The 23,331-nt window shown below is 42.8% G+C and overlaps 1 long non-coding RNA gene across 1 annotated transcript; it reads right to left on the reverse strand.

The window, feature by feature from the left end:
* Positions 1-10,734: 10,734 nt before the first annotated feature.
* LOC140523501 (uncharacterized) lies at positions 10,735-22,154 on the reverse strand. Its single transcript, XR_011973417.1, has 3 exons — positions 21,646-22,154; positions 15,212-15,298; positions 10,735-11,163 (listed from the first exon to the last, which is right to left on the reverse strand). It is a non-coding gene; the product is annotated as an uncharacterized lncRNA (long non-coding RNA).
* Between the last annotated feature and the right edge of the window lie 1,177 nt (positions 22,155-23,331).

A 23,331-nucleotide genomic window follows, 5' to 3' on the forward strand; every position in this document is an offset into this window, starting at 1 on the left:
AGGCCACGTGGTGCTGGAGTTAAAGACCTAGCCTGGCTGCTCCTTAAAAGCAGGGCTTGACTGGGCTGTCCTCAAGAAATTGGCACGTTTTTGTTTTCTCTTTTCCGGTTTCTATTCTCTGGGGGGTCCTGCAAGGGCTAGCAGCTTAAAGGGAGCTGCTGATTGGTTTTAACCACTCTGCCCTTTCCTGATAACATAGGGAAAGTGTTGTACAAACTTTAACCACTAGCTGTAAAATCTTTTCCTGCAGCCCCTCTGCTATTTATTTAATATGTATCCCACGTTGACTTCTCTGAGAATCGGCTGTCAGCTTTTTGAGGGCAGGGACCATGCCATTGTGCTATTTGTATCCTAGCCTAGCACAATGCCTGGCACTAGGAGTTACTCAATAAACACCTCTTTGAGAACCACGTATCAAGCACTCATTGCTTGCCCCAAAAGCAACACTCCCTGGCTTTGTGGATTGACTGGACAAAATAGAGAATTCCATTGGTTGGGCTCTCGGTGTCTAACTCACAAATGGCTATGACACGTTGTTGGTCAGAACCGCCAAACTAACGAGATCCTAGGTCCATTTGAGAATGTTCTGGTCACTGAACTAGGTGGTAGGAATAGAAATGACCCAAAATGAAATGGGTGCCTGATTCCAAGGAGCTTCTGTTCCATTGGGGGGAACAAAGGGTGACACTTGGATTACAGAAAGCCTGGGTTCAAATCCACTCTCTGACACCCAGTGTGACCACTTCATCTCTCAGTCTCAGCTTCTTAATCTGTAAAATGGAGATAAAAATAGCCCCTCCCTCACAGAAGTGTAGTGAGGCTCATGAGATAATCATGTCTGTAAAAGGCTTTGTGAGATGTGAACAATTGTATGTCTAAGGAGTACTGAATTCTATAGAGAGAGGTTTGCAGTGGGAAGGGTGAAGCCAAAAAGACGTGTTCAAATGTCCTTTCTGATACTGCTCTGAAGTCTGGTCATTTAAGTCACTGAACCTCGATAAACTGCTCCTTGAAGAAACTATTCATTCCTTCATCTGTAAGGAAGATAATTTGTGCAGAGCCTACCTTAGGCCATCCTTGCGTGCTTCAAATGAGGAAAGATCAGTCCAGTCTTTGAAAACGTTGAAATAGGATTATAGGAGCTTAGATTGAGAAATGGAAGGGATCTTGGTGACCATCAGGTGAAATCCTTTCATTTTACAGATGAGGAAAAGAAATCTGGGAGAGGTTGTTGTCTGGGCTCCTGAGAAGTGTCAGTGGGAGAACTGGAATCCAGGACTGCCTCACCTCAATCTGACGCCCTTCCAGAAGCTTTCTTTATTAGAAAGTTTTGGGTCTCAGAAGACTCTTCATAGAACAAAATTTGAGTGTTTAAAGAAAACCAGAAGGAGTCATTTCAAAGTTCCTCACCCCCCTGCTCTGGCACACAGTTGATTACCCCCAAGAAGCTGGCATTCCAGCTTTCCCTATTATTAAAGCAAGGAAACTATCATTATAGTGACCCATGGAAACCAATTACCCCACTTCCTACTGCCCACAGTGAAAAGACTGGGGGTGGTGGTGCTGGAAACACTGTTTGGAAACACTGTTTACAAACCCTGGAATTCTAGAAATAGCCTTTCAAAAATAGCCAAGAGTCAAAGTCTATAGATTGTCTTGCTGGTTCCTCTCCCCCCTCTCCCCCCATACCTGCCCACCCCCACACAAGTGAGAAGCTACCTGAGATGGAAAGTGACCCTCCAGCTAAGTAGTCATCTCTTCTCTGAATCGAAAGCTCATTCTAAGTGTGCAGAAAACGTTTATGATCTTTTTTTTCCAGATCTGAGTAACAGATGAAAGGGTGATAATTGCTCAGAATCACTTGCTGAACTCAGAATACCCTCCATAAAGAAGATGCACAGGAGAGAAACCGGTAACAGGATGTGTACTCTTACCCAATGAGGAGAAGGAGGGCAATCACAGTTCTTTGGGGTTGAGAGAAATGACTGTTCACTGTCGAACAGCCTTCCTGTTCCTCACTCCCTGGGCCACTCACTTCCCTCTGCAAATGTCAGGGTCCTGAGAGCTTTGGAAGAAATGGCCTCTGAGGTCCCTTCCAGTCCCAAATCTAGGATCCTGTGAACCCATGTTAATGGAGATAAAAATAGTAATAATGGCTAACATTTGTATAGTGCTTACTAGGTGCCAGGCACTGTACAATTATTATCTCACTTAATGCTCACAACCACGCTGGGAGAGAGAAAGATAGTGTTATCTCTATTTTACAGATAAGGAAACTGAGACAAAGGTTAAATGATTTGCCCAAGGTCACACAGAAAACAAGCATCTGAGTTTGGATCTGAACTCAGGTCTTACTGACCTTAGCCCAGTGATCTATCCATTTGTTCTTTTGGAAGGGAAGTTCGTAAGGCCTTTAAAAGTAATGAGTTGTCATTTTTACGGCTCAGGAAACTGAGGTACAGAGAAATACAGAGATCTATTCCGGGTCACAGTAAATGTCTGGGGACATGTCTTCATAACTCCATTTCCAACACCCTATTGTTGTCACTCCCTGCAGAAGTTATGGTCAGGCCTCCTGTGTTTTTTGTTACTGAGTAGGAAGAAGCCGATCAGGAGTAGGTAAGCAGGGAAGTGGTGATTTCTTTAGCCTTTAAGGGATGTCTGCATCTATCCATCTGTTAGATTCCTAAAATTATCAAGCCTGAAGGATCTTAGTGACCTGAGTGTGGGTACCCTGGGGAGAGTCCTATCTTGGGTCTGGGGGCTTTGGTTTCCATCTTGTCTCTGCTACATATTTCTTGTGTGACCTTGCATAGTCCATCCCTCTTACCTGGACCTCAGTCTCCTCTTCTGTAAAATAGGTAGGAAGGTGGACTAAGCTACCTCTGAGGTCCTTTCTGGATGTAAATCAACAAGTTAATTCATTTTACCATGGGGAAGACTCAAGTCTTTCACCTCAAATTTGAAGGTTTTCAGCACCACTGACCAGCAGTGCCCAGAGCAGCCCCAACAGCCACTGAAACAGTATTTGGGACCCAACACAGTAGTATTAAAAGATGGGAGCTCAAGTTTCCAAAAGCGCTTTGATTTACAAAGTAACTTCCTTCCCATGACCCTGTGCAATAGGGAGAGTATTATTATAAATTATATTCCTCAAGTTGCATTTATTGCCCCTACTCAAGAAGCTTTGATAGCTCTCCATGGCCTTGAAGATCAAACACAGACTTCTCTGGCATTTCTACACCAGCAGCTAGGTGGCACAGTGATTAGATTGCCAGGACTGGAATCAGGAGGACCTAAATTTAAATCTGGCCTCAGCTATTTACTGGCTGTATGACTCTGGACAAGTCACTTCACCCTGTTTGACTCAGTTTCCTCATCTGTAAAATGAGCTGGAGAAGTAAACAGCAAATCATTCTGGTATCTTTGCCAAAAAAAACCCCATATGGGATCACAAAGGGTCATTCATAATTGAAAACCGACTAAATGACAACATATTTCACCTCACACATTACTTAACCTCTAGCCAGACTGGCCCTCTCCCTGCTCCTCCTTCCATGACACTCCTCCTGCCTGATTCTTTGCCCCTTCTTTCAAGGGCTCTTTCCTTCTTCCCCCAGTTGTCCGTAGCTCCCCTTTCCCACCTCCCCATATTTATTTTGTAAATAGCCTGAATTTGCTTATCTGTAAACACAGTCTTTCCTCAGTTGTCTATAAGCTCCCTGAGGGCTGGGACTGTCTCACTTTTGGATTTTAGCCCCACCCTGTAGCTTACACAATGCCTAGTACATCAGTGGTGTTTAATAAATGCTTGTTGATTATCCCCATTTGGTCCATGGGGGGGGGGGAACTCAACACTGAGAGCTTGAATTCACAATCAATAAATCTGGGGGGGGAGGGGGGGAGGGCTGGGACAAATCTGCCTCTCCTTGCAGCACAGCTCCCCCCAACCCCCAAAGATTATAGAATCATAGCTATGAGCTTGAAAGCGACCTTTGGGGTCATGTAGAGATCTCTCTCCTTCAGCAAGACTAAATCCGGAGACTTATATGGGCCTCAGTTTCCTTCTTCATAAAATGAAAGGTTTGGGTAGGTGAGCAGTAACCAAACAAACCAGCTGCCATCTTTTATTAAAGCCTTGGTATACGCTGGGTGCTGGGCTAAGAGCTGCCTCTGGAAGTTTACATTCGGATGGGAAGACACAGCATGTTCCCAGGTAAGTCAGTGGAGGCTACTACAATCCAGACACACGAGGAAGGGCGCGGGAGGATCGATGGCTGCGGGTGTCCCGAAAGACCTCTCCGGTGAAGGGGTGGATGGGCTGAGCCTCGGACGGAGGGATGGTTTCCAGGACGCAGAAGGACGAGACCATTCCCGAGATGCCCGTGAGCCTGGGCAAAAGTTCTTTCTAAAGTTCTTTTCAGCTGTGATTCTGTGAAGGAAACCATGTCCTGAGTCCTCCCTCTACGGCTCCATACCCAGATGGCACCAAGCCGCATAGAGACGATCCCTCTGGGCCGAGCCCTGGAATACACTTTCTGCCCTGCAGCATCCGACGAGTTAATGTCAAGGCTCTGGTACTTCGAAGGTGGAGGGGCTTGGGTCGTTCCATTAAGGGAAAGAACGGGGGCGGTGAATTGGAGCTTTCTGCAAAGTCCTGGATGGGGCACCTTGCTGACTCCCCTCTCCGGGGGCCTGAATATAGACGCTCCCCCCTCTCCGAGCTCAGACCTTGGGGTAGGAAGGGAGGCAGCTGCTACTTTTTGTTACTTTGGCTTCCAAGTTGGTTTGTGGCGGCCCGGGCTTGGTCAGTGTCAGCTGGGGCTCGACTTTCTCACTTTCTCCTTTTTTTGAGGTTTGTTTTTACAGAGAAGGATATGGAGAGGGCTGGATGGTGTGCTCGCCAGGCGCCGTTTCTAGGCTTTTCTTTCTTTTTCTCGCCAGGAGCAGCTTTCCTGGGCATGTGTCCCAGGGGGGACTCGGGTGTGCCCCCCACTAAGTGCAGAACGCCAGTCCCAGGGTGGCTGCGGGCTTTCACTCCCTCCTCCTTTCTCCCTCCTCCCATCGTTCATATTTCTGTCCTTCAGATCTTTAATAAAACAAGCATTTATTAAGCACCTATTATACGCCAGGTATTGGTGATACCAAGACAAAAAAAAAAAAAAAGAAGAAACAAGCCCTACCTTCTCCTATGAATTTACATTCTGGGAGATGAAGCAGGAGGCTTTTGTGGAACCCTAAGCAAGTAGTGATGTGGCCTGTTGGTAGCCATGGTTGTGGCCCCTTGGATGTGAGGGATGTTGAGGAGGTAAAAACTGCAAGAACTGTCAACTGAACATAACTAGGAACTGAGGGAGAGTGGAGGGTGGACTTCTATTAGATGTTCCCTGAAGTGGTCATCAGTCTGTCAGACTCTGGTTAAGCACCTGCTGTTTGTGCTAAATTCAGAGGATACAAAGAAAAAGGCAGCCCCTTCTCTCCTGGTGTTCACTAGTCCAATGAGGGAGACAGTATGGAAAAAGTGTCCTGGGTCAGGTCAGGGGCCTCATCCTTTGCGGTCAGTATTGGCACAAAATGAGACCCTCTTAGGCCCTTCAACAGACACAAAAGGAGGCTTACTTAGCTATAGCAGAGAAAGGACAGTCCAGCAAGGATACTGAGTGAGGACATGATGTTCTAGCTGAGCCCAGCTTCCCATATTGGTCAGAAGTCTTGGAGGAGGAGCTGGAGGAATTCTGGCCTTTCAGACCAGGAGCCGTATTACCATCCACTGAGGCAATCCAGGCTCCCTTGCAGTGATCACTACTGAGTTTCATTTTTTTAGCTTTAGATCAATTCTCTAAGGCTTCTGTGGATCCTGACTACTGTACAGTATCCTAGCTATCTCTTTCAGCTTGGTGTCATCTGAAGATTTGATGGGCTTGACATCAGTGCCTTTTGCTCAGATCACTGAGTGTTACATAGCTCAGGGCCCAGTGAAGATCCCTGGAATCCTCCACTGGAGACCTCCTGCCACAATGACATTGGACCTGGCCTTCCAATCAGCTCTGAATCTCCGTCTTTGTGTCTAGTCTACTATCTCTCCATGTTCTTCACAAGAATAATGTGAGATATTCAACAAAATCTTCACTGAAATCCAAATAAAGTATGCCTATACCCTTCTCCTCACCTACTATTATAGTAATCCTGGTTGGTTTTTTTTTTTCAAGGAAATAAGGTTAGCTTTATTTCCTTATAGTCACCTTATGTTATTATGCCGCCTCCCTGCACCTGCACAGCCTTTCTTCTTTCAACTCCTTCCTCGTCCCCAGATGAAAGAAACTTGATCTACCTTCAAGGCCCAGCTCAGCTGCTGCCCCTTTTATGAAGCCTACTTGATTTTCCCCACTGACCTTCTCAAATTGCAGAGTACCAATAGATGTACCTCTCTTTTTAACATCCCTTCTTGGAATCAATCACTTTACCCTTTCAATTTTCTCATCTCAGTTCCCCAGTTTCCTCAACTGCAAACTTGAAATAATCATACTGGAGTCAGACAGGAGGGACCACATCTACACATTAAAATTCTGTTGAAATAATTTCACACTCTTTATCTCCCTTGTAGACCGTAAGCCCATTGAGGCCAGGGCCTGTCTTTATAGTTCAACCCTTAGCATGTGGTAACTAGATTTCAGGCTAGAAGTCTTTTTAATCGAATTACAAAGTGGAAACTGAGACTTTGGGAAGTAAAGTCACAGAGTCTCAGTGCTCTAGCCTGTTAAGATCTTCCTGTAGCCTGACTCTAACATCCAGAGTGTTAGCCAACAGGTAGTGAGCAGCAGAGCGGGGTTTCAAACCCGGATCCTCTAGTTCTCCATTAAAGGCTCCTGCTGTACTTTGTGTATGGCTGATGTCTAGACCTCTGCCCTGTCCCACCCACACACACCCTACCCTTCATAGATCCTGGGTTTCCCCAACAAGAAGGCACTGAGCAGCATCTCTGTCCCAGAGGAAGGAAGATGAGAGCAGGAGCAAGGGGGAGGTCTGGAGGTCACCACCACCATTCCTATGTAATTTGGGAATCACTGTTAGCTAGCAGTGGACAGCATCCTGAGAGAAGCAGCATCATCATTTTCCTGTAAGAGTAATGTGATTACACAGCCAATATTTATTGCCCTGATGAAATGGGTGCTTACTTGGTGTTAGCAATTTCCCTCTGAGTGTGGGCCAGCTGTGAGGATAAAAAAAACCAAAGTCTTTGACAGCCCAAGCTGGAAGGGACCCTCAAGAGGACCTCATCCAGCCCACTACACACATGAAGCAAATGAAATCCAGAGAGGGGAGGGGGACTGGTCCAAAAGATCACAGGTACTAAAGCAGAGCCTGGATCCAATCCCAGGTCCTCCAACCCCAAGCCAGGTGTACTGTCCACTATACTACCCTGCTTCCTGGATCACTCAGAAGTCTTTAGTGACTCCCTGTTACCTGCTGAGTAAAGGTCAAACCCCTTATTCTGGTAGTCAGGGCCCATCCCCATCTGGCACCATCTCTGTCTCCATGACTCCCTCCATGCAATCTTGACTTCATATCTCCCTCAGTGCCAAGCACAAGGCACTGTATATGTTGAGAACTGATAACTATTTGTAACGTGATTAATGCTTGTTGGCTTGATTTGATACAAGTGAGTGTTTAATCCCTACAGTATCCCTAACTCTGTTCACCTTATCTCTCCTGTCTCCCATATCTTCCCCGCCTCCATCATCCTACCCATCCCTCTAAACCCCCTGAAGCATCTCTCTGGGAAGCCATCCTGGCTTCCTCCTTCCATTGCATGATAAGTGTCCTTTAGCAATTACTGTATAAAATCACCCATCAGCTTGCCAACACTGAAGTTATGGACAATGTACAGAGAGAAATCTTCTTCAGCCTTCCGAGGGTCAATGTGAATGCACCTGCTGAGATATCTCACTGTGGTTCTAATGTCAGACGTAGGAGTCCCCCCTGTCCAAGGCTCTGGTCTCAATGCCCAGAACCCAAGCTCTGTTCCTTTCCCAGACACATAACATGGCTGACATGCCCACAGATTCTCCACGACATGGCATGATATTAATATCATGGTAGCACAAAATACATGCTTAAGAAACATAGAAAGAGTTAGGGAGCTTGTGTGGTGCTTTGAAAACAGTGCTCAATTTGAACCAGGTCAGAGAACCTGGTTCTGCCCCTCGTTTCTTGCAAGAATTTGGATATTTCCCCCTTCTCCAGACTCAATTTCCTTTTTTGTAAAATGAATGGGCTGTCCCTTTTCTTTGCAAAAGTAGTGTATTATGAGTGTGGAATGCTGAATATAATGTCACGTGAGTTTTGCTGAACTATTCCCTCTCTCCCCTTTTGTTCTTTATTCTAATGGATGATTCTCTCAGACTGGAGGAAGGATACATTGGGGAAAGTAGGTGATACGAACAAGCATCTCATTAAACATTAATTTTTTTTAAGTGAGGTGACCCCTCGGGCTCTGCCAGCCTCCAAATTCTGTGATCAATCACACAATCCTCTCATTTTACAATGAAGGAAACAAGTGCTCTTCTCCTACTTTGGAGCCAAGGAGTCCTGGGTTCGAATCCTCCTTCTGCCACTTTGCATTTCTGGCTCTGTTTCCTCATCTGTACAGCAAGGAATGGTTTCTAAGACACCTTCCAACTCTTACTCTTTGGTGAATGAATTCAGGGATCAGGGACAAAGGGCTAAGAAACAATGAAAGCCGACACTTTGCATTGACTCATAATCAGGGAACAGTGGATAGACTGAGCCTTGGGAGTGGCACAAGGGGGAAAGTCAAGAGACCCTACAGAAGCACAGTCCTTCCCATGGCCCTTTCAAAGAAATTAAGGACCTGGAGACAAGGCAAGGAACATTTCTCCAACAGCCATCTAAGTGCCCCCAGAATTCATTGCTGACTTTCACAATAGAAGAGGACCAAAATGACATGATGTTGGGGTCCATTTACAGTGTGTGTGATTGTGACCCCCCAGAAATAATTATTGAAGGACATGGCAACCCTAGTGCTCCCAGGTTATCAGTGGGTAGAGATCACTGGTCCTGGAACCAAGAGAAATCTGAGTTCAAATCATGCTTCCCAGGCTTATGAACTGTATGACCTTGGGTGTTTTACCTTACTTCTCTGAGCGTCAGTTTCCTCATCTGTAAAATGGGGAAATAGGGGGGAGAGTGAGATAGCCTCTGAGGTCTTTTCCAATTCTACATCTGTGATCTAATGACTTTTCCTAGATAGTGAGGAAGAGCAGCCCATCCCTTAAATGGAGGCCACATAGATCCCTCAAAGCTGAGTTTCTCAAATTCTATGTCATGGAAATCAGCTGGATCTCTAGGGGTATCTGACCTTGACTTGGACTCTGGGTGGAGGTCACTTTCTCTTCCATCCCTCTAGCACTTTTCTTGGGGACTGGGGCCTCCAGGTCTAAGAAGATTGGGACTCCATTCCTGTGGAAGATTCAGGGCATCAGGAAACTTTATAGCATTTAAAGCCCCTGAAGTTTCTGGTGTACCACACTTTTGCTGGAAGACCTCACTTACTCAATAGTCTTATTTATACAAAACTCAGAAAAAGGACCAGAAAAAAAATAGTTAAGTCCTCTAGTAGCCAAATGTCACAAAGATGATGTACTTTACACATAGAAGAATTCCTTCATTTAGACTCAATTTCAGAGCCTATTTGCTCTTACCTTAAGCAGAATTCTTACTGGTTTAGCAATGTGGTTTCTGAACTGGTAAATAAAAAAGGGCAGAGAGGGAGGGATCCTGGAGGCAGTACACTTTTATGAGCTGTAATAACTGACCACTGGCAGTCTGAGGGAAAAAGGAAGCATCTGAGAAATTATGAACTGCTGATTAAAGACCTCAAGTGTAGTGGCTGGGCCCTCAAGGGTTGTGAAGTCATGGCCTTACATCCTTCAACTTCCCCCGGGGAGCCTCGTGGTAGAGTTGTTTATATTCCTAGGGATGACCCAGAGTCATGAAGGAAGGGTAAATTATGTCCAGTGTACTCCATTTAGGAAGCATGCTGCAGAGAAAAGCTAATGAAGAGGGTGTGGTCTAATGATATTTTACCAGAAGCTCAGAGTTGAAAGGACACAGGAGTCTTAGAGTCCAGCCCAAGCCTGAGCAGACCTGATCCATGGTTTTCTGCTCAGATACCTCCACTGGGGGGAACCCCCGATCCCTGCAGATCCTTTCACACTTGACCAACCCTCATTGTTAGGAAGTTTTGCCTTGAATCCAGCCTAAATTTACTTCTCATCAACTTCCATCCATTGTTCCTACCTCCTCCCTCTGGGACCAACAGGAACAGGAACAAGGACAACAGCCCTCTGCTACATTTCATTCTTTCAGATACTCGAAGACAGCCAATGTTCTTCCCCTCCCCAGCCCCCATGGAGCCTTCTCTTCTCCAATCTAAGCTTCTAAAATTCCCTTCTTTGATTCTCATATGGCATGGTATAGGATAGAGCTGGGATCTGAACTCAAGTCTTCTGGTTATTGTCTTTCACTCTTTCCACTATTTACAAGGCTTCCTGCCACAGTTTCTCCATCTGTAAAAGGAGAGGGTTGGATTAGTTGACCTCTGAATTTCTAACTCTAAATTCTATTTCTTATGATAAATGAATTAATATTACTCACTAAGCTAAAATTAGGTAGTCATAATAAAAATTATTTTTATTTGCATCTATATAGTGCTTTAAGGTGTACAAAGAATTTTACATAAGATATTCATTTCACACCTAATCAATAAACATTTATTAAGTTCCTATTTCATGCCATTTGCTCTATGAGCAAAGCAGAATTGATACAGCACAAAGGAAACATAGGATGTGCAAATTTGGAGTATCCATCTCAAATATTCACAGGGACTGTCTGTGCCCAACCTGTGGTAGAGCATTCCGAGCTCATATTGGTCTGGTCAGCCACAGTCGGACACACTGAAACTTCACTTTATCATGGTGATGTCGTTTTGGTCCTCTTCAAGAATGAAGAACAGCAACCATTTCATGCCAGGAACTGTGCTAAGTGCTGAGACAAAAGGCAGTCTCTTCTCTCACGTGCTCACAGTATAATGGGAGAGACATTGCAAATAGCCAGGTACAAACAAGCTCCATACAGGATAAACTGGAGATAATCAATAGAGAGAAGGCACTAGTATTAAGGGGGCTCATGAGAGACTTCATGAAAAGTTTGGATTTTAGCTGGGACTTGAGGGAAGCCAGGAGTCAGAGATGAAAAATTTGGATCACCCTGGAGGGGAGCTGCTTCTGTGATCTCTATTTTACAAAAGAGAAATCTGAGACTGAAAGAGGCCATACAAGCAGTTACCATCGAGCAGAAATTGAGCTTGGGTCTTTCTGCCTCCAAGTCCAACTTTCTATAAGCTCTTGGAAAGCAAAGTGATCCAATCTTGAAGAAAGAGTCACAGGGTAGTGAATTTAGATCCTGTGGCAAATGGGGCATTGAATCAACTTAAATTCATTTAGAGGTTAGAAGCAGAGATCCTGAGATGATGCCCCATGGTGGAGGAAGAGACCCCCCACACCATCAAGACACCAGGGCCCTGTGGGTGTCTAATTCTGTTCAATTCAGTACAATATGCACAGGGGGAAGTATGGTCCAATGGAAGATACCCAGGTACTGGAGTAAGAAGATATGAGTTTGAATCTCAACTATTCAGTTGTGGATCTAGCCGCTCTGGGCCTCACTTTCTCATCTGTAAAATCACAGGGTTAGAATCAAAGTCATCAAAGGTCTCTTCCAGTCCTAAATTTGTGATCCTTTGATACAGGTACTATACTAGGCACTAAGAACACAAAAAAGGAAAGAAAGGAAGAGGAAAGAGAAGGGAAAGGAAGGGAAGAGAAAGGGAGGGGAAGAAAAAGGGAGGGAAGGGAAGGGAAGGGAAGGGAAGGGAAGGGAAGGGAAGGGAATATATCAGGCACTGAAAATCCAAAGACAAAAGGAACTAGCATTCTAACAAGGGAATTGGTACTGACAAAATATTTATAAAATACATTTGAAGTAGTTTGGGGACTGAAAGTTTTGGGGTTTTTTAAAAAGCAAATGATATAAGTCATTGTGGGAGGCTGATCCATTTTTACACATGTGTCCCAAGGCAAAGGAGCCTATTGAGTGACTATAAATCACTGCTTAATAAATAGCCTGCAGGGCTAATGTGGATTTATATCAGCTGCTCTGTCAGAAAAAAATGCCAGCATCTGAAACTCTCATCAGACAATACCCAGCATGTTCTGCCTGTACATGAGTCATTTGCAGCCCTATTCATAAACCCAGCATCCATTCTTGCTCAATAGGTTTCCCGTTTCCTCTCCCCAATGTCCTTTTCCTATGTCCGTTTGTTTATGAAAGCTCTAAGTCTGTGCACTTGATGGAGGGACGTGAGGGCCTCAGACATGCCCGACTGAAAGCTGGTTCTCTGCCAGCGGTGTCCAGCCAAGTCAGTTGGCCTAAAGTCCCCTGGAAGTGCGCACTTGCAGAGGTCATTGTTAGTCTGTCCGGCAGGGACTCACTGGACACACCTGTTGAAAGCAGCTCCATTCAAAGATTGCTTGGCAGAATCACGGGGGTCTCTGTTCTAATTGTTGGGCTTCAGTCCCCTTTGGCTTATTTGTACTTTAGAAGGATCTTACTTGATTCTTAAGATGAAGTTTCTTTTAAAAAATTTTATTATTAACTTAATAAATGACAACAAACATTTCAATATGCAAAGAATAACTGGAAAAGATGATTGTGTACAAAACTATGCACTTTTATGGACAGTATTTTTTCTTGGTTACAACCTGCTTTTTTAATATTTCAAATTTGATATGGCAGTTTCAATGCTATTTTACTTGCCTATGTCCCTTTCTAAACATCTTTTTGCTCTTTTGTTTAATTTTAATGATCTATTAATTCTCTTCTGTTTCTTTTCTTTTATTAGGATCACTATCACTCTCCTTCCACACTTTCCTTTCTCCAACCTCCCAAAGGATTAAAAAAGCCCTACCTTATTATAAGTAAGTATATCAAGATAAGTGAATATACTGGCTATTTCTGAAAATGTATGGTGAATCTGTACCACCATTTCATCACCTCAGTCTTCTGAAGTTCTTTGCACTAATTAGAGTCCTTAAAGTCTTTGACAGTGTTTTCTTTGACAATACTGTAATCAGGGAATATTTTTTTTCACCTGGTCCTGCTCCCTTCCTTCTGTGTCAATTCATATAAACCCTTCTGGGCTCCCCAGAGTCTGTATCTTCAAACATTCATTATATTTTGTTCAATCATTTCCCAGTTGACAAGCATATAATTTCTTTTTAGTTCTTTGCTACTGAAAAAAGAGTTATAAATATTTTTGCATATGGAGAGTGTTTTTTCCTTTTTATTTTTATATCCTTGGAGACTTAAGTGCAGTAGTAATATGCACTTAATATACTCAAAGTGTATGCTTAGTCTAGTAACTTTAGGAGCATAGATAGGAGCTTCTTTCCAGAATGTTTGGAACAGTTCTTTCTCAGCAGTGTATTTGTGTGTCTGTCCTAAAGTTGCAAGTTTCCTTTTTTTTTTTTTTTTTTTGCTCATTTTGCCATTCTGAAAATTGTTAGGTAGAATGTCTGAGTTGCTTCAATGTGCATCGATCTCTTATGTTAATGATTTGAATTATATTTTCCATTGTTTGTTGGTAGATAGCCTTTTTCTCTTGAAGTAGTCCTATCCTTTGACCACTTCTCTATTGGGGAGTGATTGTTATATATTTGTATTTTTCCTTTAAATATCTAGGCTATCAGAAGTTTATCAGAGAAATTTGCTACTATTCCCCCAGTTCACTGCATTCCTTCTAGTTCTGACTACATTTATTTTGTTTGATTCTACAGACTTTTCAGTTTTATTGAACCAAAATTGTGCATTTTATCTTCTGTGGTCCTTTCCAGGCTGTGAAAGACTTTCCCTTCCTTGTTCCTTCTATTAGCTTATGGTAGTGTCTTTAATATCGACATCCTCTATCCATTTGGAGCTTATTGTGGTATATGGTATGCAATGCTTGTCTAAACCTAATTCTGCCAGACTATATTCCAGCTTTCCCAGATTTTCTGTGTGTGTGTGTGTGCGTGTGTGTGTGTGTGAAATAATGAATCCTTACTCCACTATTTAGAGTGCTTGGGTTTATGCAGCCTTGTATTACAGTGTTAGTTTGCTTCTGATTCTTGTGTGCCTAACCCATTTTATGAATAAACTTTTCCATTTTTTAACCAATATCAAAAAGTTTTGATCATTACTGCTTTCCAATATATTTTTATATTTGTTATTACTAGGTTTGCTTCTTTCACAATTTTAAAATTTTTTCCTTTGAGATTCTTGACCCTTTTTTTTGTCTTCAGTTAAATTTTGTCATTTTTTTTCTCATTCTTTAAAGTGATTGTTTGGTAGTGGGGTACATTATTTAATTCCTTCACCTGGAAGATGGTCATCTACCTGAGAGCCAGTGTGGCTTCAGAAAGGACTAAGGAACAGTTAATACAGTGTTTGCTGGCCAACAACTCCAGGAGAAATGCCAGGAGTGGAACAGAGGTCTGTACACAATGTTTGTAGATCTGACCAAGGCCTTTGTCACTGTTAGTCATGAGGGCTTATGGGAAATTATGTCAAAATTTGGTTGCCCAGAGAAGTTCATCAGTATCGTACGTCAATTTCATGATGGCATGTTTGTCCGGGTTCTGGATAGTGGCCTTCTTCTTGTGCCTTGTGCCTTCTTGTGCCTTCCCAGTCACCAATGGAGTGAAACAAGGCTGTGCGCTTGCTCCCATGCTTTTTAGCATGATGTTTTCAGCCATGTTGTCAAACGCTTTCAATGAAGATGAACATGGCATCAAAGTCAACAACCTTATTGATAGTAAGTTCTTCAATTTGAAAAGGCTACAAACTAAGACCAAAGTGGAGAGAGTGTTGGTGCATGATTTTCTGTTTACAGAGATTGTGCATTCAACACAACCTCTGAAGCTGAGATGTAACAAAATATGGATCAATTCTCTGCTGTCTGTGCTAATTTTGACCTAATAATTAACACCAAGAAAACAAGGGTGCTCCCTCAGCCACCACCACATAACCATACATGGAACCACCAGTTACAACAAATGGAGAAGTTTTGAATATTGTGGATAAGTTCACTTACCTTGGCAGTGTACTTTCCAGGGTTGTACACATTGACAATGAGATTGATGCACACATTGCCAGAGCTAGCTCAATGTTTGGGAGACTCCTAAGAAAAGTATGGGAGAGAAGAGGTATTAGACTGACTACCAAACTGAAGGTCTACAGAGTCATTGTGCTGACCTCATTGTTGTAAACTTGTGAAACATGGACAGTCTACCAGTGCCATGCCAGAAAACTGAATTGCTTCCATTTGAACTGTCTTAGGAAGATTCTGAAGATCGTCTGGCAGGATAAGGTACCAGACGCTAAGGTCCTTGCTCAAACTAAACTGCCAAGCATTCAAACTATGCTTCAGAGAGTGCAACTCCAATGGTCTGGCCATGGTGTTCGAATGCAAAAGATACGCATGCCAAAAAGACTATTTTATGAAGAATTCACCTGGGGCAGGCAATCACAGAGTGGTCAGAAGAAGCAAAGCAAGGACACTCTCAAGGTCTCTCTCAAGGACTTTGGATTTGGCTGGGCGACATGGGAGACACTGGTACAAGACCACTCAGCATGCCGTGCCCGCATCAGAAAGGGTGCTGTGCTCTATGAGCAAAGCAGAAGTGAAACAGCACAAAGGATACATAGGATGTGCAGATTTGGAGTATCTACCCCAAATGTTTGCACAGACTATCTGTGCTCAATCTGTGGTAGAGCATTCTGAGCTCATATTGGTCTGATCAACCACAGTTGGACACATTGAAACTTGAGTTTATCATGGTAATGTCATTTTGGTCCTCTCTGATGACAAAGGACAACAACCAACCAACCAATATTATTGAATAAACAAATTACTTAAATAGGATAGTTATTTTTATCATATTGGCACAACCCAACCATAAACAATTTATATTTCTCCAATTATGTAGCTCAGTTTCTGTAAAGAGTGTTTTTGAAATTGTGTCCATACAATTCCTGTATGTGTCTTTGTAACTAGACTGTAGATTCTTTATTTATTTTAAATGGTATTTCTTTTTTTGTCTCTTCCTGCAGGGTATTGTTGGTAATGAACAAAAAAGTTGATAATTTTGTTGGTTTATTTTATATACTGCTACGTTACTGGTTATTGTTTCAGTTAGCATTTAGTTGACTTTGTAAGTATTTTTTAAATATACCAGCATGTCATTGAAAGAAAAGAGTATTTTTATTTTTCTTTGCCTTTGTTTATTTCCTCAATTTTTGTTGTTGTTGTTGTAATGCTATGGCTAGGATTTCTAGAATGACATAAAAACAATATTGGCGACAGTAGGCATCCTCAGTTTATTTCTAGTGCTACTGGAAAGGCCTCCAGTGTTTCATCATTATAGCTAAAGCTATCTATTAATTTTAGATAGATACTATTTGCCACATTACAATCTATTTATTGCTATACTTAAATTTTTAAAAGCAGAAATAGAAGCTGTATTTTGTCAAAAAAATCTGTATCTATTAATTTATGATATTAATATGGTCTCTTTGTGTGTATGGGTATATGCCAAATATTGGATGAAAATTGCACTTTTGTTATAAATTAAACCAGCTTATAATGTATAATCATTTAAATATATTATAACCTCTTCATTGACATTTTATTGAACATTTTACAAGGGCATTCATTAGAGATACTGTTCTTTCTCTGTTTTGTTTCTCTCTGATTTGAGTTTCAGAACCATATTCAGCTCATAGGAAGAGTTTGGCAAGAAATCTAGTCAAATTTTCCAAATGAGGAAACTGATGAGAAATTTGCCCAGGGAGGGTAAATGAGTTGCTCAAAGTCACGCAGCTAGGAATCAAACCTTAGAAAGGAATTTGAACTCGGGTCCTGATCCTGGTCTTTAAAAGCCAGTGTTCTCACTGTGCCACTTTCTAAAAGGACAGAATTCATTTCAATTTAAGAAACATTTATTTAGCTGCTAGTATATGCCAGACACTGTGCTAAATTAGGAAATAATCCCTGACTTTGAGGAGCTTATAATTTATTACAGTTGTCATATAGAGTACATTTAAAAATCAAAACCCCCAAGCTGAACATTTTCTAAAGTTACGTGGGGGCGGGGTGGAATGATGTTCTAATTTGAGGTTCTAGTCTATTTAGGTTAGATTGTTGTTTTTCAGTTGTGTCCAACCTTTCATAATTTGGTTTGGGGTTTTCTTAATAAAGATATTGAAGTGGTTTGCATTTTATTCTCCAGCTCATTTTACAGAAGAAGAAACTGAGGCAATCAGGGTTAAGTGACTTGGTTCACACAGCTAGTAAGTGTCTGAGGTCATAGTTGACCTCAGGTCTTCCTGACACCAAGCCCAACACTGTGTCCACTACTTCACCTAGCCTCCTTGGAGAGATTGATAGTGGATAATTTGCAGAATGGCTAGACTAAGGACACAGAAGTCTGAATCTTTGATAAAAGCACTCTGGAATGGGATAGGAAATTCGGGGTGGGAGGGGTGGGTGCAGGAGAGGAGGTGGTTGCTGGAGGTGGAGAGGCTGGATGGCAGTTTCCTGGGCCAGTGAGTGAATACACACTTCCCTAATTGTTCCAGCTCAGAGAGGACACAGAGACTATTGTTTACAAGGTCTAATTCTCTGATCAGGCCCCACAGATCTGAATGGCCCCAAAGGACTGGAGATAACACTAGATAATAACCAGAGTTGCAATGTCTTCTCCCCTCCCCCACCTTTCCCCAGGCTATGAGTCGGGTGTCTGCTGGTCTAGCCCAACCATTACAGAGCATATCCTCTGGTCCAGTCAAGGGAGTTGACACTTAATAAGAGAAGGAGAAGCCTAGCCCCAAACCCTCAGGGATATAGAAGCCACTTAAAGCAAGGACTTCAGGAGCCCAGTTTGTCCACAGTATCCCATACAAAGCACCCATTGACTGAACGCAAGGTACCAGGGTTTGCTTACATGGGTTAGGCAATGTATTAGAATGAATGGGAGCGAGATTCCAGGTAGCCAGAGATGCCTCATAAAAGACAGAAAGTGATACCAGTACTGGATAGGGGACAACAGTTATAGGATTATGGATTTACAGTCAGTTAGTCAAGAAACATTTATGAAGTACCTACTATGTGTCAGCCACTATGCTAAGTACTGGGGATTACAAAAAGGCAAAGTAGTAGAGAAGACAGCAGGAAAGCAGCCAGGTGCCCAGAAGATGCAGGAGGAGCAGATGTAAAGCTATCAGTTTGTATGCGATGGGGGGGGGGGGGGCGGGGGGGGGGGGGGGAGTGGAATCTGAGCTGAAGCTTAGAGAAAACCAGGAGGCAAAGTGGAGGAAGGAAAGAATTCCAAGAATGGGGACAGCTATTCCCTTCATGGGAAGGAAGCAACAGGAAATGGAGTGGGGTTCAAGAACAGCACAGCTGCCTTGGAGAGTGTATGGAAGTGTAAGAAAATTGGCAAGATGGGAAGGGGCCACATGGTGAAGGGCTCTAAATGACAGAAAGGGATTTTCATTTCATCCTGGAGGTCATAGGGAGTCACTTCAGTTTGTAGAGTAAAGGTGACATGGTCAAATATCCATCTTTGGACAATCATTAGATTATACAAGAGGGCTCTTGCAATGATAATCCAGGAATGAAGTAATGAGGGTCTGAACTAAGGGTATGGCCATTTGTACAGAAGAAAGGAGATATGTATGAGAGCTGTTTGGAAAGTAGTAGGTTAACAACCAACTGGATACGTAGAATGAAGGAGAATAAGGAGTTGAAAATGTCATCCAGGGTGTAAGTGGCAGTGACTGGGAAGATGGTGGTAGCCTCAACACTACCAGGGGAATTCAGAAGAGGGAAGGTATTTTCTTTTGTGAGGGAGGAGAGGGAAGGTGATGAGTTCTGTTTTGGACATGTTGAGTTTGAGTTGTCTGTAGCACATCCAGGCAGAGATATCCAATAGACAAATGGTGATGTGAGACTGGAACTCAAAGAAGAATTGGGGCTGGATGTATAGATCTGGGAATCATCTGCATAAAGGTGATCATTGAATCCATGGGAACTGATGAACTCATTAAGCGAGAGAATGTAGAAAAAGAAGAGATCCCAGAACAGAACCCCATAGGACACCCATGGATATGACATGGATGAAGATCCATCAGACTTAAGGATCAATTACCCCCGTGTAGTAGGACAAATAGGAGAGAGCCAATTAAAAAAAATAAAGCCTAGAGAGGAAAGAGTATCAAGGGAAAGAGGGTGATTGTTAGTGTCAAAGGTTGCAGAGATGTCAAGAAAGATAAGGATTAAGAAAAGGCCATTAGATGGGGTAATTAGGTCATTGGTAACTTTGGAGAGGGTTGTTTCAATTGAGTGATGAGGTAATAAAGAAGGCAACAGAGGATTTGGAAGAAAGTGAGAGGAGAGAAAGTGGAGGCGTTGAGGAGAGTGACTGAGGAGGGAAGAGATAAGACAATAGAGATTGGGGTTGGTCAGGATGTATTTTCATTTTTGGTTTGTTTAAGAGAGAGACAGACAGACAGAGACACAGAGACAGAGAGCAAGAGAGCACAATATCCTAGAGAAGATGGTAGGGATTGGGATGAGGAGACAGAGACCTGGAGAAAATAAGGAGAACAGTCTATGGAAATATAAGGAGGTAGGAGATGGCATTTCAAATTCTAGGAACGAGTAGTAATTTAATTCAGTGTGGAACAACGTGTCCAAAAGGAGTATATGGAATAAGACTGGAAAGGTAGGTTAAAGCTAGACTCTGAAGGGCTTTTAATGCCAGCTGAAGAGTTTTTATTTTATTCTAGTGGCAAAAAGCAGCTACTGAAGAAGGTTTTTGAGAAGGGAACTGACTTTGCAAGACCCATGCCATAGGAAGATTATTTTGGCAGTCAGTGTAAAGGATGGATTGGAGATCTAATACCCCACAACATCAAGGAAAGAGGAAAAGTTCCCAAATATGCCAAACTATTTGTTGTAGCTTTTTTTTTTATAGTGGCGAAAAACTAGAGACTAAAAGGCTGCCCATGTCTTGAAGAATGACCAAACCTGAACATGCTAGAGTAATTCTGTATTGTAAGAAATAATGAAATTTGAAGTAGTTTGGGGATTGAAAGTTGTTTGGTTTTTTTTGTTTCAGCAAATTGTAAGTCTTTATGGGAGATGGGTCCACATTTCCACATGTGCCCCAAGGCAAAGGAGCAGTGGTGGCCTATTGAGTGAGTGTAAATCACTGCTCAACAAATAGCCTGCCAATGGTTTCAGAATAACCTGGGAAGACCTGGATAAACTAACACAGAGTGAAGTGAGGAGAACCAGGGGCGCAATTTAAACAATAATAAAAACACTGAAAAGACGTAAGAATTGTGATCAATAGTCAACTGTGAGGGGAGAGACTGATGAGGACCACGCTCTCCACCTCCCAAGGAGGAGGGTGATGGATTTAAGATCCAGAATTAGACATATTCGTTGGGATACAGTCAATGAGGCCTTACCAAGATAGCAAAAATGCTTCCTTCCCTCAAGGAATTCACATCCTAATTAGGGGGTGGGAAGGGGAGAGAACCACAGGTAGATAATGATGTAAATACTGATTATATGCATACAGTCTAAGGGGAAGATCATCTCAGAGAGATGTTAGGAGAGTGAAGAAACTGAGCAAGGTCTCCTACAGAAAGAAAGGAAGTTTTGAGCTGAGTCTTAAAAGAGTCCAGAGAATCCAGGAGGCAGGGCTGGGGATGAGGAGAGTGCAGGGGGTGAACGGACACAGAGTCCGGTGTGAGGAATAGTGAGGAGACCAGTGTCCCTGACTCACAGAGTGCTGGGAGAGACAGAAAGTATAAGAAGCCTGGAAAGGTAGGAAGGAGCTAGGGCGTGAAGAGCCTTAAAAGCTAAACAGAATATTTTATATTTGGTTCATAGATATAATGATTTATTTGATTCTGGAAGCAATAGGGAGCCACTGGGGTTTATTGAGCAGAGAGTGAACACAGTCACATTTGTGCTTCAGCAAAATAACTTTGGAGTAGGGTTTGGGTGGCTTTCTCTCTGAGATTATAAGCAACTGGTTATTTTGGCGATTGGGCAGCTAGGTGGTACAGTAGACAGAGTGCCAGGCCTGAAGAGTCATCTTCATTCACTTACTAGCTGCATGATTCTGGATGAGTCACTTAGCTTTGTTTGCCTCAGTTTCCTCATCTGTAAAATGAGCTGGAAAAGGAAATGGCAAACCAAGATCTTTGCCAAGAAAATCCCAAATGAGGCCATGAAGAGTCAGACAGGACTGAACAATAACAATTTTGGCAATTAAAATATTTGACTATATTTTGTATGAAAGATACTATGCAAAATTAAGCAGTATAGTGGGAGTAGGGAGAAGAGATAACCAGTATCAATTAATCAAAAAACATTTCTTAAGAACATTCTATGTACCAGGCACTGCGTTAGGCCCAGGATTTAGTAAAAATGTGAAAATATGAACTTACCTTGTTGCCTAGTTTCTCATGGGGTCAGGAATCCACAGACCCAATAATGATGGTATGAATCTCACAAAAGGAAGTAGAGCTTGCCAAGATGAAAATATGGCTCCATTCTCTGAAGTCATGCAGAAAAATAACAGCACCCAGGCTCCATCAACCCATTTCCTCTTTCTCCTACTGTAAACTCAACCTAGGGACTTTTGGTGCCCAATTATATTTGCCCTATATGTCTGTGTAAGCCCGATGATAGAAGAATGAGCCTGGTCAATGAAATAAATACCACGTCCTGTATTTTTCATATAAAGAAAAAGAGTCTCGACATGGAAAAATGAAAGAATTAATTTTTCACCATGGCAGCTGCAGGAATCATTTTGCCTTCTCCAAGGAGAAGGGATCAGATATCACAGTCTGGAAAACTTTTGTGTCTTAAAACCACCCTGCAAAACGCAGCCAAAAAAAAAGTTAGAGGTTGCTGGAAATTCAGGTCCCTGCTACATCCCATGACTCTTGTTAGTGACTGAGAAACCCGACAGACTGGCTGGGGGCCCCACTGGGTGGGGAGGGGGAGGAACACAGCTGTGTCATCACTTCAAAGACCCATAGACATTTCACGTAAACTTCTGAAAAATACTGAGTTTTTCTCCTTCTCTACATAGCAGTGGTGAACTCCTGAGAAGAGGCAATGTATGCCCTGTTAGGCATGGTCAATGGGTCCATCTGTCTTGACTATCTGTACTTTGTTATAATAATGGTGGGGGCAGTATCATGAAATAATAGCAAAAAATCAGGGAAACAATTTCAAAAACTAAAAATATAAAATACATGTTGGGCTAAGTCACAGAATGAGAGAAATTGTGGATTCTTTTGGGCATCTGGGACATTCAGGAGCTGCAGACTCACAGTGGAACCAACCCAGAAGCAGGATCCTTGTTTTCTTTCCGACAAAAACCAATTCAGTCAGGATAGAGGACATTTTCTCCTGGCTGCGGAGAGTGTGGCTTCATGGAAATTCATCTCAGTCCTGGGCCTGCCTGAAATGCCAGCCAACTGCAGAGAGACTGACCACCCTTTGTGTAAAGGTCTCACCCTTCAGCCCCACACTGAGATGCTGGCAGCTACTGCAGTCCAGTGATGGAAGGCCAGATCCTACACAGTTTGAGGGATGATTTCATGCCAGCCAAGCCCCTGAAAGAAATATAATGAGGGCAGCTATTGAGGGACTCAGCCCTGGAACTGCCCTAGAGTGAAGGTAAGGTCATCCACCAGGCTACTGAGCAGCTACTATTTATGTTCAAGGCACTGGAGATACTGAGACAAAAAAAAAAAATCAACTAAACAGCCCCTGCCTTCAGGGACCTTACTTTATACTGGAAGGAAACATGTACACAGATAAATATAGAAAATATACGAAGTACGTTTGAAGAAATGTTGGAAGGAAGGAGAATAGTAAGCCCTGTTGGGGAGATAGGTGAATTAGGGAAGGTCTAGTGTGGGAGGAGACGTCTATGGGCAAGGGAAAGCAAGAGAACATTGTAGGCAGAGACTTGGGGTGGAGGAAATACCCCCAAAATGACCTGGGTCAGATGTTGAAGACTCCATGAAAGAGTTTGAGCATCATTAGAGTCTGAGATTGGAAGATTTGTCTTCAGGTCAATGACCCAAAGGAACAAGACCTTGGATACCATCATGAGG

The sequence above is a fragment of the Notamacropus eugenii genome, chromosome 2 (genome assembly GCF_028372415.1).
Source record: "Notamacropus eugenii isolate mMacEug1 chromosome 2, mMacEug1.pri_v2, whole genome shotgun sequence".
NCBI lineage: Eukaryota > Metazoa > Chordata > Mammalia > Diprotodontia > Macropodidae > Notamacropus > Notamacropus eugenii.